The 18,933-nt window shown below is 36.5% G+C and overlaps 1 long non-coding RNA gene across 28 annotated transcripts in view; it reads left to right on the forward strand.

Annotated features, from left to right (window-relative positions):
• The window catches only part of LOC129532022 (uncharacterized), a 369,252-nt gene that overhangs the window by 243,961 nt on the left and 106,358 nt on the right, over window positions 1-18,933 (forward strand). The window contains exon 26 of one of the 28 annotated variants that reach the window (XR_010129766.1): window positions 6,123-18,458. The exons of 26 other annotated variants lie outside the window; for them this stretch is intronic. This is a non-coding gene — a long non-coding RNA (uncharacterized lncRNA). One more of the 28 variants, XR_010129765.1, reaches the window with a different exon arrangement.

The following is an 18,933-nucleotide window of genomic DNA, read 5'->3' on the forward strand; positions in this document are numbered from 1 at the left end:
CTGTCCATTGAAGTTTGGGTTTGTTTTGTTTTACTCTCAGAAAATTTGCTTTTATCTTAGAGTCTTGCACTGAAATCAGTTGAGTAAATTATTACCTAAGTCAATTCTGTTGAAGTGTTGAAAGACAAATGTAAATGCTGAATGCTGATGCAAATGTAATGTATACTCCTCTTGCGCTTCTTTCTGAGGGATTGATTGAGGAGAGAGGAAATTAGTTTGGATGCTGAAAACCAATTCCTAGTAGCCACTCCCAAGCAGCTTTTGTTTGATGTTGCTAAACAGAGAGAAAGGAGGGAAGAGAAGTATATATTCTGTAAAATGATTCTCTTAGGAATATGCAACAAGCCATATTATGAATCATAAAGACCTGTATTTGAATTCTTATTTTGGTTATATTAGAGACTTACATAGTTTCACTTTCTGTTCCGATATTGCTTCTGTGAGATTCGGGAGAAATCTGTACACGAAATGCAGAGAAGATCCTCCTAAGAGACACATCACCATGGGGACAACCTGCCCAAAATGGCATGCTAAGTGTTCGTTTCTTTTTTGAGTTATGTGCCAAATAGCTGAATGAGTGAGAATAGTAATTGTCTATGCAGAAATTTTTTCTGAGCGTCTGAGTCCAGAGTCCTACGTCTGCTGGCTCTGAACACCTTCAAATGACAACATTATGTACTGGAGCAAGTGTAGAGTTGGAGCCAGGAAACCTGAATTTGAGTCCTAGTTCCAGCACTAACCGTGAAATATTGGGCAGGGCTATTTCTCCACATGTAAACCATCGGTAAGTATATCCACCTGCCGGTTTAGGACCAGTGAGCGCACCAGAAACATACTTACAGGAGCTATGTAAGCCGTAAAGCACTTTTGAAGACAACAGCAGGAAGTGACCTCTAAAGCGGGCATTCCCAGCCCATGAATGTGACTTTTTATTCTAGCGGTCTCAGCTGCAAGTATCTCCTCTGGGTAGAACACTATAACCCAAACCCAGATAAACTCAGTTATTTGTTCTGGGATGACTGATCTTTCCCTGTCCATTCCATTTTTGACCTTTTTACTGCCCAGCTCTTTGAGACTTTTATAGATTCTGCTGTGGGACTGCTATCAATAATAAAGACATGAATGAGAATATCTAACATTCATTGAACACTTAAATGCACCATGGTGCCTAAAATGCTTTGCCTGCATTTTCATACTTAATCCTCACAATAATCTAATGAGATTAAGCTATTATTTTACTGTCATCATCATCCCTATGTAATGTCACAGAGAAGTTCGGGGACTTACTGTAAATGAAGTAAGAAAAATAGAATTATGGGCAGTGGCTCACACCTGTAATCCCAGCATTTTGGGAGGCCGAGGGGGATGGATCACCCAAGATCGGTAGTTCAAGACCAGCCTGGCCAACATGACGAAACCCCTTCTCTACAAAAATACAAAAATTAGCCAGGCATGGTGGTGCATGCCTGTAATCCCAGCTACTTAGGAGGCTAAGACAGGAATGGCTGGAACCTGGGAGGAAGAGGTTGCAGTGGGCCCAGATTGCACTACTGCCCTCCAGCCTGAGTGACAGAGTGAGACTCCATATCAAAAAATAAAATAAATCAGAATTATGATGACTTTCTCCAGTAAAATATTTGGTGAGAGAGGAGATTGAAACATTATGAAATTTCAAGTGTAGTGGGTGGGTTTTAATTCCCTCTGATGATGTGGTTTCCTCCCTTGCCCTGCATTTGCTTCCATTCACATGCTCAGGGGAAGGGGTCTTTAAGATTGTTGGTACCTCAAGACCTCAACCTTCTTCTGGTGCCTTGGGCAAAATCCTTTCTTCATGGGTTTAGATACCTACCCCACTAATTCCTTTCCAACTTGGTTTGTTCTGTACTTACCTTTTTGCTTTGTTTCTGAGATCTAATAAGCAAGCTGTAACTTTTCCTTCCCACCTGGTATCCTGCCTAACAGGTCTGGGCATTGAGGTTGAAAGCAAAAGAAAGCTCTCTGATTTGTGACTTTCAGGGTGTCAGAGTATGAATTGTTACTGCAGACAGTTATCTGGACTGTGCAGGGGAAGATTTTTTACTTATTCTAGTCACCATGACCCATGTACATCTATAAGCAAATCTAATTAGAGACTCAACCATAAACAGTAATATATATGCAAACATACATATATGTGTATGTGTCTGTATATGTATATACACACATAGTAATATATACATACATATATGTATATACAAACACAAATGTGTGTACACCATATATATGACACTCATAGAAAAAAAAATTTTTTTTTGAGATGGAGTCTTGCTCTGTCACCCAGGCTGGAGTGCAGTGGCGCGATATCAGCTCACTGCAACCTCTGCCTCCTGGGTTCAAGTGATTCTTGTGCCTCAGCCTCCCACATAGCTGGGATTACAGGCCCATGCCATCACGCCTGGCCAATTTTTGTATTTTTAGTAGAGATGAGGTTTCACCATGTTAACCAGGCTGGGGTTGAACTCATGACTTCAGGTGATCTGCCTACCTCGGCACTTTGGGATTACAGGCATGAGCCACCGCACCCAGCTGAAAATTTAAAAGTATAGATGCGTGTTGTATTGTCTGAAAACCAAAACAAAAGCAAGAATTACTGGTGATAATACCACCTAGAAATAAATGTCTTCCTATTTTTTATATAGTGGTCAAATGTTATATATTTCACAGGGTTGAGAATATGTTAATAAAAATCATTCCTTTACCTTTTCCCACTTTGTATTACAAAAGAAACACCTCTCCAATGTTTAAAAAAATACTCCATGTAAGAGATGCGGGTTATAAATACACTTCTATGCGTGTAAATAACATTTAGAGAACCTAGATGAAGATGAGATAAAGAGGCCTCATGGCAGCTAGTGAGGGCCAATTACTGGTCTCCTATGAGAAAAGGATAAGCTATTTGGGTTTAGTAGGAGTTTCAGATGTGGAGTAAATTATATGTTTCTTCAATTTCCAAAAATTGCTGCTTGGGCTTCGTAGAGCATGAGAGGAAATTTCATGTGACGACGGAGTCAGGGCAGTGGCAAAAGAAGCACTTTCCATAGTCTTAGTAATAAAACAAGCAAAAGAGGAGCCTCTGGGAAAGGCCATACCATGCCCTTGGCACAAAATACATCCGACGACTGATCATCTCAAGTTGACATCCCCATGTAACATTTAAATGGCATAAGGGGTGATTCACAACCTTTTATACTCTGACTTCCCCTTGGAGTCCCTCACGGAGGCTGGGTAAAAGAAACTGCTTTTAAAACGAGCTATTCATTAATGCTGTAATTTGTAAAATGTATTATCCACACTTCAGACATACAAAGTGTGTGAAAGTTATATAACAAGCACCTTTGTACACACTACTTAGCTTAAGAAATAAACCTTATTAATATAGGCCAGATATACATGAGCACCTACTATATGCTGCTTTAGGTACTGGGGATACAGCAGTGAACCAAAGAGGCAAAAATTTCTGCCCTCAAGGATTGTACATTCTAGGGAAAGTTAAAGTCTCCTGTGTACACGGTTGCCAGAAAAAAAATACTAAAAAAGTGTTCATTGTTTATCTAAAATTCATTTTAATGGTGCTCTACTTTTGTGTGCAGCCCTACCTGTGTACCCCTTCCAGATTGCACCCCCTGCCCTTCCTTACCACCAGCCCATCAAAATCAATCATTCCTCGTAGTGTTATCTCTTTTTCACCAGATCCTCCATCCTACTTCTCTTGATTGGTACAGTATTGTTTTCATTAATTCAAAACATTTTAGGCCAGATGGGGTGGCTCAGACCTGTAATCCCAACATTTTGGAAGGCCGAGGAGGGAGGATTGCTTGAGGCCAGGAGTTCAAGACCGGTATGGGCAACATAGCCAGACTCCATCTCTACAAAAAAATTGTTTTTTAAATTAGCCAGGCATAGTGGTATGCACCTGTAGTCCCAGCTACTCAGGAGGCTGAGGTGGGAGGATTGCTTGAGCCCAGTAGTTTGAGGCTGCAGTGAGTTATGATGGTACCACTGCACTCCAGCCTGGGTGACAGAGCCAGACCCTATCTCTAAAGCAAAAAACCAAAAACATTTTATTATGGTACTGCTAACAGTACTGCAGTGTCTTTTGTTAAGGAGGTAAGAGCATCATAAATTGCTCTTGACTGTTCTCTCATAGCCAGCTAGGAAGTAAATGGTGATTGTTGGTTAGGAAAATAGCTGTGTTTCTTTGGGGTGTAGGGATGAGGCAGTCTGCTTTTTCCCCAAGTTTCTGAATCATGTTGTAAACTGGATGCACTGATTGATACCTCTCTAAACACTAATGTTGTGAAACTTTAATTAGAGCTTAGATATGCTTTAGAAGCCAAGTAACAAGTGGCTTATTTGTGAAAGAAAGATAATAATAGCTATCCTACCTTCTTCACAAGGTGGTTGTGCGGGGAAGAAAATAATAGCTGTAGAAACACTTTTTAAAACATAAAGTGCTGGTCAGATATCAGGGGATAGCACCATTCCCCTTGTTCTCTTGTCATAATGGGCTGGGCACACATGCCAGTCTCTTTGGGGGGTCCTAGTAGGGAGAATGTCAAATTAAATCCTTCCCAGCTGGTTGCTCAGGAAAAGGTTCTCCTGTTTAGCAGTTAAGCACACACAAAAAAGTCATGCAACGGCCTTCCCTATAGTGGTGAGATCACATTAAATAGCTACTTCAAGTGTCACTAAAGCATTATAACTGCTCTTAAGTGTATGTAGAATGAGATTACTTTAGAAAAACATTTTGAAAAATCATATGCTTTTCCCATATGTTCAGTATTTAATGTTGTTGGACAATGACTGCCTAAAACTTCATATGCAGCAAAAAAAAAAAAAAAAAAAAAAAAAAATCTAACAACGAACATTTAAGTTTAGTTCCCATAAGTCTCAGAATTTCATGCCCTCGATTTTTTCCCTATCATACACATTTTTAAAAGACTAATCTAGTGGATAAGGATATGCTATCAAAACCTGAAACTCATGAATCAGAAATCATCTTGCACATTAACTTGTAATCTTATAACAATTTTTGTCTCTGCACACATAAAATGTAAATTCTGCACGCATAAAATGTAAAAAATCTCAAACAGTTTAGTGTTTTGTATATTTAAATCATTATGTTCTATAACAAACAATAATTTAGGTATTGTCAGTAAGATGGAATTAGCAACATTTCTATTTCTCCCAAGTAAAAATATAGAATGATATAAAGAACTGGATGCCTTGATGAAAGTACCTGTATTACAGCAAATTATAGCAAAAGACAGAATTAGAAAGGAAAAACAAAAATTGATATACTGAATATAGAGGTGGGAAATGATTGCAAACTATAATTCTTATTAGTGAAATAAAGCACTAAAGGATACAATATGTAAAGGGAAAAAATAAAATTTCAACTAAAAAATATTCTAGTGTTTAACATATTAAATGACAACCAACTTGTAAGCTCTTGGACCCAACAGAGATAAATTAGTTTAAGAAAGGCAAATTTTGCTGGGTTCAGTGGCTCAGGCTTATAATCCCAGCACTTTGAGAGGCCAAGTAGGAGAATCACTTGAGGCCAGGAGTTCAAGACGAGCCTGAGCAACGTAGCGAGAGCCTGTCACTACAAAAAAGTAAAAATAAAAAAATTAGCCAGGCATGGGTGCAAGCCTGTAGTCCCAGCTACTCGGGAGGCTGAGATGGGAGGATCACTTGAGTCCAGGAGTTCACGACTGCAGAGAGCCATGATAGCCACTGCATTCCAGCCCAGGTGTCAGAGTGAGACTCTGTCTCAATAAAATAAAATAATTAAATAAATATGAAAAAAAGAAAAGGCCAAGTGTGGTGGCTCACGTCTATAATCCCATTACTTTGGGAGGCTGAGGTGGGCAGATCACTTAAGCCCAGGAGTTTAAGATCAGCTTTGGCAACATGGCAAAAACCTCATCTTCTACCAAAATAAAAAATTAGCCATCTATAAGATGAAGGATTCCGTGACACAGCTCAGCTCTCACCTGCAAAAGTTCTATGGTCCAAAGTACTTTTTTTTTCTCCTGAAATAGTCCTAAAGTCTGGGACACCACTGGCTTTCTCCACAGCTGGTGCTCATCTCCATAAGATCTTCAGCCCAGAACCCAGGCAATCAGCAGCTTCACGTGTGGCAGTGCGGGGGAGTAAAGAGATAGAAGAAAATGAGACAAGATTTGCACCTGGTGCATGGAAGAGGCGCGTGTAACTTCTGTTTACATTTCATTGGCTAATTCAAGTCACGTGGTGGAACCTGGCATTAAAGAGGCAACCTAGCGTGTGGTCAAACTAGAGTGAAGGGGTGTGGATGCAAAAATTAACAAATCTTTCCATGACTGTGGAGCAGCTCTATCATGACTGAGAATTCAGCGCCAGTAGCAGCAGGGATCTTCCTGTGTAATGACGGGTCATCAAAGCCAGGTAGACCTTTGTAAGATTTTTTTACACTAATATTCATACTGGATCTTTATATTCTTTAGGAAAATAGCAGAATAACAGAATTTTAAGGTCAACCAGAATGAGTACAATAAATTTGTTTGTGGAATATATTAATATCTAAAAATAACTTTGCCGTATAAAGTAATGCCAATGTAATTTTTTCTTTTCGTTACTGCATTTTAAATCAAAACAAATTTGGCACGTTAAGCAGTATAGGAAACAACTTGAATTTAGCAAAGAAACTTGTAGCCAGTTCAAGTAAGCAAAACACTGTATCACAGCAATCTAGCCTAATTTATTCTCATTGGTTCCTCTTATTGTCACATATTGTTCCATTCATTCCATGATAAATTGTACCTCTCTGGGTCAGAAAAAAAGTATTCAAATAGAAATAATTTCAGCAATTTTCTGATGTCACACTCTGTTTTTTCTTCCACATTTTGAATTATTTTATTGGGACGCATACCCCTATGAGCTCAAGTCTTATCACCAAAGCAGGTTGCTAACTAACTGGAGTTTCATATTATGCTGTTGTCATCATCTTCTTAGATGTTGTATCTTTAAGACAGTTTCTATTTGGCTAATGGCATTCTTTATCTCCTGTAGTTTAGGCTTACCTTAAGTGAACCAATATTGAATGTATTATCCTATTTTCACTATTTCCAATAAAGACATGGTCTCAATCATAGATATATTAGGCTTCTTTTAGCAGAGCTAGTGCAAGTATAAATGTAGAAAGAGAAAAACTACTTGGCGAACAGCTTAGTGAATTTTTGCATTGTTTACTTGGAAATGAATCTTGTTTTTGGTAGCCATTTCTCAGTAAACTTTACTATCACACGTTTTTATGTCCTAATTATTCAATTCAAGTTTCTTTAGTTATAAAATCAGCAAAGAGGTCTGTTTCTATTTATTTTCACATAGCTAAGACTTATAAAATTGTGAATTTAGAAATTGCTAGATGGGAATTAATTTCATCTTATAAACCCAGCATACTCATTTAATAATAAAATCAAGATAAACAATTATAGGATAGACGAAAAAAATAGAAATTGAACTAGAACATTGAACAGAGTGCTAACTACAAGTTCTAACATTTTTGTTTTTGTTTTACATGTTCAAATATTCATGCATGCATAAAGTATTATGTGGAATTTAAATAATTTCTTTAAAATGGAAATATGTTGTATTTAATGGACACTAATTTGTTTTAAAACTACAGAATGAATCCAGGAAAGAGGTGCATGATTTAGTAGTTGCCTAAATTGTACCTTCTACAGATGTTCTGGGTTTATTAAAATTAGTTATTATTAATTACTTGCTTAAATATTAGCATATCAAACTAAAACCAAAGGATCAAAACTCAAAATGTTAGGTAGATAAAAACTCTCATGGTTTTTTGTTCCTTCAGGGATTTATAAGAACTTTCAGTCTTTTGCAGTGCTATTGTGAAACCAACAACTGGTTGTTATTTTGAATCTCAAAAAGGAATTCGAATTTGGGGTCCTAACAGGAAATGACATTTACCCAAAGGAATTCAAATAAGGAAATATTTGAAAAAGTAACAGGAAGATATATTCAAAGCAATATCTTTTTCTCTTTTGGAATATGGAACGCAGCTAATGATAGGTGTAGTTGCATTTCCTGACATTAATTTGGTGTTACAGGTGAGGAGCCAGTTAAGAATGGTCTAGTCTGGGTGTTAATTATGCACAGAAATCCACTGGCTTTGTTTTGAAGATAGCTGGGAATTTGGGATAGGATTAGAGGGGTTATAATTGCGAAGGAAAGCCCTTGCTTTGACGTCTCTGACTTAGGTATCTAAATATTGCAAAATAATTAAAATAGGTGTAACTTGAACATTGGCTTTAGGCATAGTATGATTTTAGAGATGAGGAAAAGTTGTCCATATATGAATATCTGCCAACACTTCCCCCATCATCTCAGTGTTAACTTTCTTTTCTGAGAAATGAATTCATTCATTCTTTCTACAACCAGAAGTGAGGATGATTCATCAGTTTTAGGTGGAGTAGAGAGGAAGATTCAGGTGAATTTCTTTTGGACAGGTGAGAAATTTCTAAAGCAGGGCCTCAAATTGGAACTTGTGTATGTTGCTGTGCAGGGAGGTGTAAGCAAGCTGGGTGGTCAGCCTGGGAAAGTCAGATCTTTTGTTGCATCACAATTTATAGCCCTGACTTTGGGATATGTGTAATAATTTCAGAAATATTTTCAGTCTCTTGGGCACAGTGGCTCTAAATGAAAGCGTGAAGAAGGTAGTTACATCAGCATACTCCCACCTGCTTTAAAATATTTTCTCCTTTCCCCACTTTGGCAAATGGCCTAAAGGTGCTGCTAGTTTCCATGTCCCACCTGGTATCCTGAAACTTTTCACCAGCTCTCTTTGATCTACGTTCCTCAGTGTCTTTTGAAGCCTGCTTTAAATCCTGGTATTCAATACTAATTCATTGACTATGGTATGGTCAATACCATACCAACGATCTGATAAAATAATACACAATTATATACCAGTAGGTAAAAATGTCTTTCTTTCTAGGATATTTTGCATTTTAATGTAGAGCACTCATGATTAACTTTAAAAGACCTAATGTGGTGGAATCTGAGGAACAAGGGTAGTCCACTTAGAGAGACGGCTGGAAAAGAGTAGGTTCCAGGAACTCCCAAATAGTTATTTAGTTAGCTTTCATTTAATGTGGGCTCTATATTTGGGAATATAAGAGAAACCAAAATGTAAAAATAAAATATTCCCGTTATGAGGACATTAGGAGATGGGCATTAGGACAGTTAACATGCTTCAAAAATACAGGCTTAAATATGCTTTGACTTATTTTCACCACCAATGCCAGGAGCATTATATGATGATTGCTTCAAAATTGTGAATTGAAGCAAAGGCAATGCAAATTATATTTAAAGAGCTGGATACAGGTTTTCTCAAATAGATGTCCCAGCTAAAAGTAGGGATTTAGACACTTTACCTAGAACTTTGCAATTTATCTGTAGTTTAAGGTTTACCAGTATTGATATCTATTTTTTTCTTTTTTAACATATTTTATTATTTTTATTTTTATAAAATTCAAATTTTATTTTAGATATGGGGGTACATGTTTAGGTTTGTCACATGGGTATATTGCACCCAGGTAGTGAGCATAATACCCAAATAATTTTATCAACCCATGTCCCCCTCTCTCCCTCCCCTCTCTAGTAATCTGAAGTGTCTGTTGTTCCCATGTTTCTGTCCTTGTGTGCTCCATATTTAGCTCCCACTTGTAAGTGAAAACATGCCATATTTAGGTTTCTGTTTCTGTGATAATTCACTTAGGATTATGACCTCCAGCTCCATTCATGTTGCTGCAAAGGACAGGATTTCATTCTTTTCTATGGCTATGTTGTAGTTCATAGTATATATATACTACATTTTAAAAATTCAGTCCACCATTGATGGCATCTAGGTTGATTCCATGTCTTTGCTATTGTGATTGGCACAGAGATGAACATGTGAGTGCATGTGCCTTTTGGTATAATAACTTCTTTTCATTTGGGGATATACACAACAATGGGATTACTGGGTCAAATGGTAGCTCACTCTATACAGATATTAACTCAAGATGGACTGAAGATTTAAATGTAAGACCTCAAACTCTTAAACTTTTAGAAGAAAGCCTCTGAAATACCTTTCTCAGAGGCTTTCTTGGCAAAGAATTTTTGGCTAAGTCCCCAGAAGCAATTGCAACAAAACGAAAAATTGACAAGTAAGACCTGATTAAACTAAACAGCTTCTACACAGCAAAAGAAACAAACTATTGATAAACAGACAACCTACAGCATGGGGAAAAATATGTACAAACTCTGCATATAACAAAGGTCTAATATCCAGAATCTATAAGGAACTCAATTCAGCAAGCAAGAAACAAATAATTCCATTAAAAAAATAGGCAAAGGACATGGACACACACTTCTCAAAAGAAGACACACAAGTGGCCAACAGACATGAAAACATACTCATCATCACTAATCATCAGAGAAATACAAATCAAAACTGCAATGAGATACTATCTCACACCAGTCAGAATGTCTGTTATTAAAAAGTTAAAAAGAGAAAGAAAAGATGCTGGTAAGGCTGTTGAGGAAAGTTCATGCTTATCCACTGTTGGTGGGTATGTAAATTAGTTCAGCCACTGTGGAAAGCAGTTTGAAGATTTCTCAAATTTGTTTTTCATTCTTTATTAAAATTAAGATAATTTCAAATCAAGTTTTAAGTCAAAATTTAAAATAATTTAAACTTTAAACGTAAAACTTTTCTTCAATTTATTCTACACTTTAAAATTGTGTATCTAGTCCATTCACTTGAGACCATATTGTTAAAGGAATTAACAGTTAAATATTCCAGCAGGGTAGTCAAATGTACAATTAGATGTTTGAGGTTTCTTCCAGAATTTGGATCTTGTATATCTCAGAAGACTATTCAGTAGTCTACTTTGATTCTATTACAGCGATGTTGTCTTCTGTTTCCTGTTCATAAACCTGCTTGGAGGAGAGTTTCCAATTTATGCCAAGACTGCAAATTAGCACAAGCTGCTTCTGCTCTCCAGCAAATCAACCCGAGGGAAACTGGGGGGGAGAAGGAAAACTCCATGCAGACTCATAAAAATGTGAGAAATCCTTAGGAAAAAAGACAGCTACTTTGAACTGGTATGTGGCAAGGCAGGTAGATGGCTGCAGCTGACAGCAAAGAGCTTTTGGCTCAGCTGTTAAAGCAGAAATTAGAAAAGAGCAGTTGAAATAGTGTCTTGACTTCCCCTTTGCCTTCTTTTTTGTTGCAGGATTTGGCAATGGTTGCCCATACCTTTGAAGGCCAATACTTCCAATGGCCCATCCTTCTGTAGGGATAAAATCAAGGGAATTCAAAATCCTTGACAGGGTGGAGAATTGAGGAAAACTAATGGATGAGGACTCACCAGACTTGGCTTTCTCTCTTTCATTCAGTTTCCTCCAAACTTCCAGGGCTGATGGATGACAATTTAGGCAGTCTTCCATTTCCTTGGTGTTTGAATGTAGAGTGTTGACTTGAAAAGTTACTTGGTGCGGTGAAACCGAATAGGAGTGGTTAATTCTGGTTTGTGGTAACTTGAGTTCTTCACCTGAAAGCCCATCCCTTCATAAACCTTTGACCTCTAAGGATTGACCTAGATTCCTTTTTCTGCCCCTCCCCAGTTCATACTAACAGGCAACGTATCTATCTCTTCAGGGAAAAGCCAAATTAATAATATTATTAAATGCCAAAATACTAAGATATAACTTATTTAAATTGAACACTTCAGAAATATATCTTCCTTAAATTAAAAAATGTAAATTGGGCAACATATCAGAAGTATTAAAATGGAAGAGTCAGAATTTGAAATAGAGAAAATATGCAACAAGGGAAGGATATTATCAATAGGAAACAAGAATAAGATGTAATGAAAAATAATCAAATAGAAACACTAGGTGCAAAGAAGTTAACAGCTGAATAAAAAGCGTAATAGATTGCATATGAGAATGAATATAGCTGAAGAAAGAATTCATCATTTGTAAGGTGGGATACCAGCACATTCCTAGAAGGAAACAAATATGATCGAACAGCTGAGAAATATCCACAGAAGTGCAAATATCCAGATATAGAAGTTCTAGACAGAAAATAATAGTAAAGGTAATTTCTAGGAATTAAAATTCAAAAGTCCATAAAATTAAAATATCCCTTACAGTATAAAACAAAAAAAAGCCTTAGGCTTTTTGCAATGGCTTTTTTGGATGAAGTGATGTAGAGGTGATATGCAAACTTCTTAGGGTCACCAGATATGGATGCTAGTTGTCCAGTAATCCCTGTGGGGTATACAGATGATACTCTGAAAGGCACTTGAAAGCAGGGTAGGGGTAAATTTGCTAATGGGAAAATGTGACTGGAGACATCTTTGGTGGTATACAATAAATGCAGACTCTCTTGAAGTAATGAGAGATTGTTGTTCTGATTAAGGAAATTGTTGAAGTAGAAGTTTTGGTTCCCTCTAACTCTCTTTTCCAAATTCTTGTCTGGTCAATACCTAAGACAGATGAATCCTGGAGGTTAACAGTATGAAGGATTAAACAGGTTGGTATTTCTGATTACCTTCATTGTAATTGATATTGTAAAGGCTATAAAGGAAGTGCCTCAGATCATGGGGGACGGTATGCTATTGTTAAGAAAAACTTTATAGACAAATTAAATTTAGTAGACTTTATTTGAGCAGAGAATGATTCACAAATTGGACAGCACCCAGAACCAGGGGAGGTTCAGGGAACTTCGTCCAGCCGTGTGGCAAGCAGTTTTTATAGACAGGAAAAGGAAGTAACATACAGAAACAGCTTTATTGGTTACCGTTGAGTGTTTGCCTAATTTGCATGTTGTGATGAGGCATTGGCCCTGTATAGACATGGTCTGATCAGTTGGCAGCCTGTGTTCGTTTGGAGCTCAGTGGCTGTGATTGGCTGAGACTCAACTATTTGTTACAAAAATAAACTCTTAGGTTGCAGTTCATTCTTAGGGACTCAATGTATGAAGGTTGCTTCAGGCCAAATTTAATTTAATTTAGCACTATTTTAGCCATTCCAATTTGGGAATCCAGCCAGTAACAATTTGCATTCTTGTAGAAAGTGAATCAGTATTTATTTCATGCATTGATATGGGGATTTTAAAATTTACTAGCAGTTTGCCATATTCTCACGAAGGATTTGGAGTTAAAAATCACTAATAGAAAGTCAGTTTACTACACTGACAGTATGAGAATTGCCTCTTCAGAGAAAGATCAGGTTGAGCTAAAGATGAGAGGCACCTAAATGAAAAACAGAGGCTGGCTGATAAATGCTGCTAACATTTAAGCGGGATTTATTAAATTAAATAAAATTTAATTTATTTATTCCAACCCATGAAATTCTGAAGGATGTATATAGACAGCAGAAACCAGAGATAGTTCTACTTTGAGAAATAAATTACTGGTTCTCTCATATACTGGAAATAGGCAGGAAACTTAGAGACTAGCAGGGCTTTTGGGGTTTTGGTTGAATCATATTTATCTATTAATCCTGTTGGCCTGAACCATAATGTCTCCAAAAATAAATCCGAATTTGAGTGGGGCTTTTGCTGAAACAAGTGTTAAAGATACACCAAGGGTGTTGGCACAGATATTTTCACTGGACACTTACGATCCATCTACTCAGATAATATTTGAAGTTGTTGTAACCAGTACATATGCAGATTGCAGGAATTTGCAGAAATTGAATAGGGCTATTCAGTGAGTTCTCTTGAAGTTTGGCTAAAACTGCTGAGTTGTTTAGCATATAGAACTCAGGAGAGAAAAGTGAGATTGTTACTGAGGGTTGGTTCAAACCACTCCCACTACTGAAGGGCATCAGAAAATTCTGAGGACAGAAATACTGATTGCGCCATGGGTGATATCAGAGAGACATTCAGATAGGAGGAGTGCAGCATAGCAAAGCTTGTTCACAAGGTAGAGACAGTATATTAGAAAGATGCTAAGAGGGTAACTTCAGGGGAGCCTACAGTTTATATTAGCAGTTGCTTCGCTGACTATAGAACCAGAAATAGAGCCCACTAAGGATACTGTGTAGTCTGGGTCTTACCATTCTCTCCCAGTCATGGAAAAGGTGGCTTCTTAGTCCACCGAAAGGATCCTCTAGAGTGAGAATACAGAATAAGGGCCACAGGGCCGTTTTGTAAAGCCTTGAAGAAAAAAGCAAGTTCGGGTTTGCACAAGGGCAATAGCAGTGGAATTAGCAGAAGAAGACTTGTTAGACTTTCACAGGCGAGTGTTTGGATATTTACAGACCCTTGTACTTTAACGAAAGGTCCTGCTGTATGATCTGGGGAAATGGGCCCTAAATGAATGAACAATGAAGAACGTATCTGCGTGGTTTCTTGTGTCGACATATCTGGAAGCTTACTGGAAACATTAAAGTGATTGACTTTAATACCTGCCCACAATAACAACACAAATCCCAGGTCTTCTGACTTCTGCCTAAGAATGTAGACATCTAGAAGGAGTACCCATCTGCCTTCTAGCAAGAGAAAGATAGGTGGTCCTCAAAATCCTAATTTTTCTGGAATCTATTGGAGAGCTAATGCTGCAGGACAACAAGTAGCCTGGAATCTGAGGAAAGACAGGTGCCTCTGCAGACAGATAGAGAACAAGCATGGATTCACCTGTGTAAGATCACAAGAGGAAGAGAAGGCCACCATACAAGTGAATAAAAAGAAGTCACAGTGACTTTTAATTAATTTTCAAAGATTGCTTCTCTGATACTGTGAGAGTATGGAACCTATGAAGACAGCCAGTTGCAGGCTTTTCTCCATAGACTTCACTATGTGCTGATGAGAAAAGTTTATTGGCAGGGCAGGTACTAATATAGACTACTTTGGAGATGCAGCATGAAGAAGAGGTGCATCCACTGCTGTAGGAAACACAGGAACCCATCTTTGGTTTCTTCTCACATAAGGAAAAAAGACTTTTAAGATGCTGGGGAATAGCAGAAAGCTCTTGGCCCAGTGCAAGGAGAAGATGTCTCCATTGTGGGTAGGGGAAGGGGGAAAAAAAAAAGAAATACTTTATCCATAGGTAGGAGCAAGAAATGTGCTCAGAAGAGCCCAGACCAGTAAAGGTCTCCTTCCATTGAGTTTGGAAGAAGATCACTGTGAAAATCCATATTCTAAGACTCAGGGAGACAATGACTGCTTAAATTGAGGCTGAATCAGGATGACAGAGAACCTCGTCCACAACCATAACACCTCAACCTCCAAGACAGAAGCAACAGATTAACACTGGAGACGACTAGAGAAGTTTCCCTTTGAGGGGCAGTTGAACAGGGAAGCCCTAATGAGTGGAGCAGAAACATCGTGAAAACCCACCAGCAAACTATCTCCAACCTAAGAACAAACAGGAATTTAAAGACAGTGGTGAACAAAACTGAATATTGCAACAACAAAATCCAAACTGGGCTCAACTCTTGAGTTAAATTTACTCACCTTCCCACAATAATAACCTAGCAGAAGACAAATGATATTTACCTAATACATAAATACTACTTTTATCAGTCTCTACCACTCTGAACACTATGTCTGGAAATTAATAAAAAAATTAACAGACACAAAAATCAAGTTAAAAACAAAACACACAACCCTTACTGTCAAGAGACAAAGTAATCAACTGAACAAGACTTAGAGATGATCCAGATGTTGCAACAATCAGACAGGTAATTGAAAATAACTATGGTTAATAGGTTAAAGGTTGTAACACAAAGATGTACAACGTGCATGGATAAAGATTTCAGCAGAGAAGTGAAAACGACAAGAAGGAGCCACATGAAAGTGCCAGAAATGAGAACCTCCATAAGAAATATGAAGAATGCCTTGGATGGGCTCAGCAATAGACTTGACACAGCTAAGGAAAGTGATAGAGGAAGTGAAAGTCAGTTAATAGTAATTACCTAAACTGTCAAATGATAAAAGAGTGAAGAAAAAAGGAAACAAAACACGCAAATGCCGTAAGAAAATATCATTAGTGTGATATATGTGGCATTGAAATCCTAGAGAAAACAGAGAGAGAATGTGAGGCAGATGAAATATTTGAAGAGATAGTGGTTACAAAATTTTAAAGAATAATTTATCAAACTACAGATATAATAACTTCAGAGAACCCAAAGTAATTGATTGGATAGTAATTGATTGACTAGAAGTCAATAATGAATTCGCAGATGTGAACAATATCATCAAAGCCTTCACCAACCAAATCGACTTTTATTGAACACTAAATATGAGCAGAATTTACATTATTTTCAAGTGCATGTAGAACATACTGTATAGTCTATATATCATGGTTCTGGCCATAATTCAAACCTCAATACATTTAAAAACACGTACATAGTATATTCTTTGATCATAATGGAATTAAAATAGAAATCACAAACAGGTATCTGGAATAATTGCCGAAGATTTTTACTGATGAACACACATCTAAATATCACTTTAAGTGGCAAAAACCACAATTAATTTTTTACCAACCTAGTAACTTACAGGTCAAAGAGAAAATCAGAGGGGACATCTGAAAATAATTTGAATTGAATAAAAGAAAATAATCTCTCTATCATGCAAAATTTGCGGGATGCAAATAAAGCACAATTTAAAGAGAAATGTATAGCATTTCATGTTTATATGAAAAAAAGTCTTAAATCAGTGATTTAAAATTCCTCCTTAAGAAACTTGAAAAAAGTAAATTAAACCAAAGTAAGCAGCTGCAAAGTAATAATAAAGAACATAAATAAAATTGGAAATGGAACAGCAGAGAAAAATCAATGAAACCCAAAGCCTATGATGAGACTCACCAACAAGGAAGAAGACACAAATTATTATATCACAAATTAAAAAGAGGACATTGTTGCAGACCCTACATGCATTATATTCTCTATAGATATAGAAAAATAATTTTACAAAATTCAATATCCATTCATGATAAACTCTAAATTTTAGGTAGAATGGAATTTACCCAACATGATAAGAAACAGCTACAGAAAACCTACAGCAAACATCATACTTACTGATAAAAGACTGAACCCTCACTCTAAGGGAAAAGAAAAATATTCTTACCACCCACATTTAACATTATACTGCAGTTTCTAGGCAGTGTAATAAGAAAAGAAAAAGAACTATTCATACAAATAGAAAAAAAAATATGTGGAATTGTTGTTATTCACTTTCAACATGATTGTATTTGAAGAAGATTTCAAAGAATGTACAAAACAAAGTTACGGAAGATACAAGATCACAATTTAAAAATTTAATGGTATTTTTAGGTACTGACAATGAACAGTAAGAAACGGGAATACCACCATTGATGGTGGAAAAAGATGAGCTAGTTAGGTATAAATGTAATAAAATATTTAAAAGATGTGTATGGTAAAAGCTACAAAACAGTGAAGAAAGAAATCAAAAAGGCTGAAATAAATGGAGAGGCATATTATATTCATGTATTGAAAGACTCAGTAGTGTTAAGATGCCAAATATGTCCAAATTCCAAATTGATCAAATCAGTAAATACAATCCAAATCAATGTCATGGCAATATTTGTCATAGAAATGCACAAGAGATTATAAAATTTATGTGGAATGGCAAATGAACAAGAATAACCAAAATCGTTTTGCCTAGAAAAACAAACTTGACATTCACATGCTACCTTATTTCAAGACTTTTTATAAAGCTAGAGATAGTAACTCAGTATGGAATTGGCCAATGAATAGGCATATAGAGTGTAACTGAAATGAGAGTCCAGAAACAGACTCACACGTATACAGTAATTGACATTTGCCAAAGTGCAGAGGCAAATAAATGGAACATCATTATGTGCAGAGGCAAATAAATAGTCTTTTCAAAAATTGTGCTGGAATAATTTCACATCCGTATGCAATAACTTTTTTAACTTAGTAACAAACCCTAAATCTCTTTATCATCTGTTTTAAGTAACAAGTATTTTAATTGTTTCATCTTATATCCATGGAGTTAGAAAATATATGTGATTTTTTCCAGGGAGCCATTTCTTATAAATCCACAGACTCTAGGTTTCTTTACCATAAACAATACTAACTAGAAACATTTTAGTCAAAAGATTTCTGAGATGAGGATTTTTCTCCTAGTAAGTACCATTAGTTTATTTACCATAAAGTCTCTTGTTTACACGTTTACAATACAATGTGACAAGATCATTTGCCTTCTTTCTTTCTCAAATTGTCCTCCAGATATGGTAATGAAATGATTGAAGAGTAGCCTCATAGCCTCTTCCTTTCCATATACCTTCCAAAGCCTGTTAGAATATGTTCTGAGGTAATTATTTCAAAAGGAGTTCATAGGAGGTCAACTATGAGTTCTTGCTTGTTTGGAAAATTTTTTATTATGCCCATGATTCATTTATAATATGTCTGGGTATATAGAATTCAGAATGCTTTTTGTTTTGTTGTTGTTGGTTTTTGGCTTGTTTGTTTTCTCTCATTTGTTTGAATCCATTGCTGCTTTTTATTCTAGGAGAAAGTGTTACAGCTGAGAAATACGACAATGGTCTTATTTTCATTCAATTGTAGTCAATTTGATTGTTTTTCTTGGAAATTTTAGGCATGCTTGCGTATGTGTAAAAATGCCCTGAGGTTTAAATTAATGACTTGTGTATTTACAACCAGTATACTTTCTTCCCTTTTCTATATGTATATGTGTTAAGCTTCAATTAAGGGGTTAAGAAAAGTAAAGTTTTATACAATACAATAAAGCTGTAAATTTTAAATTTTAAAATAAATTTTAAGAAACATATGAAAGTATGAGCCCCGCCTTTTTTTTGGTTAAGAACTTTTATTTAAGGG

The sequence above is a fragment of the Gorilla gorilla genome, chromosome 11, assembly GCF_029281585.2.
Source record: "Gorilla gorilla gorilla isolate KB3781 chromosome 11, NHGRI_mGorGor1-v2.1_pri, whole genome shotgun sequence".
NCBI lineage: Eukaryota > Metazoa > Chordata > Mammalia > Primates > Hominidae > Gorilla > Gorilla gorilla.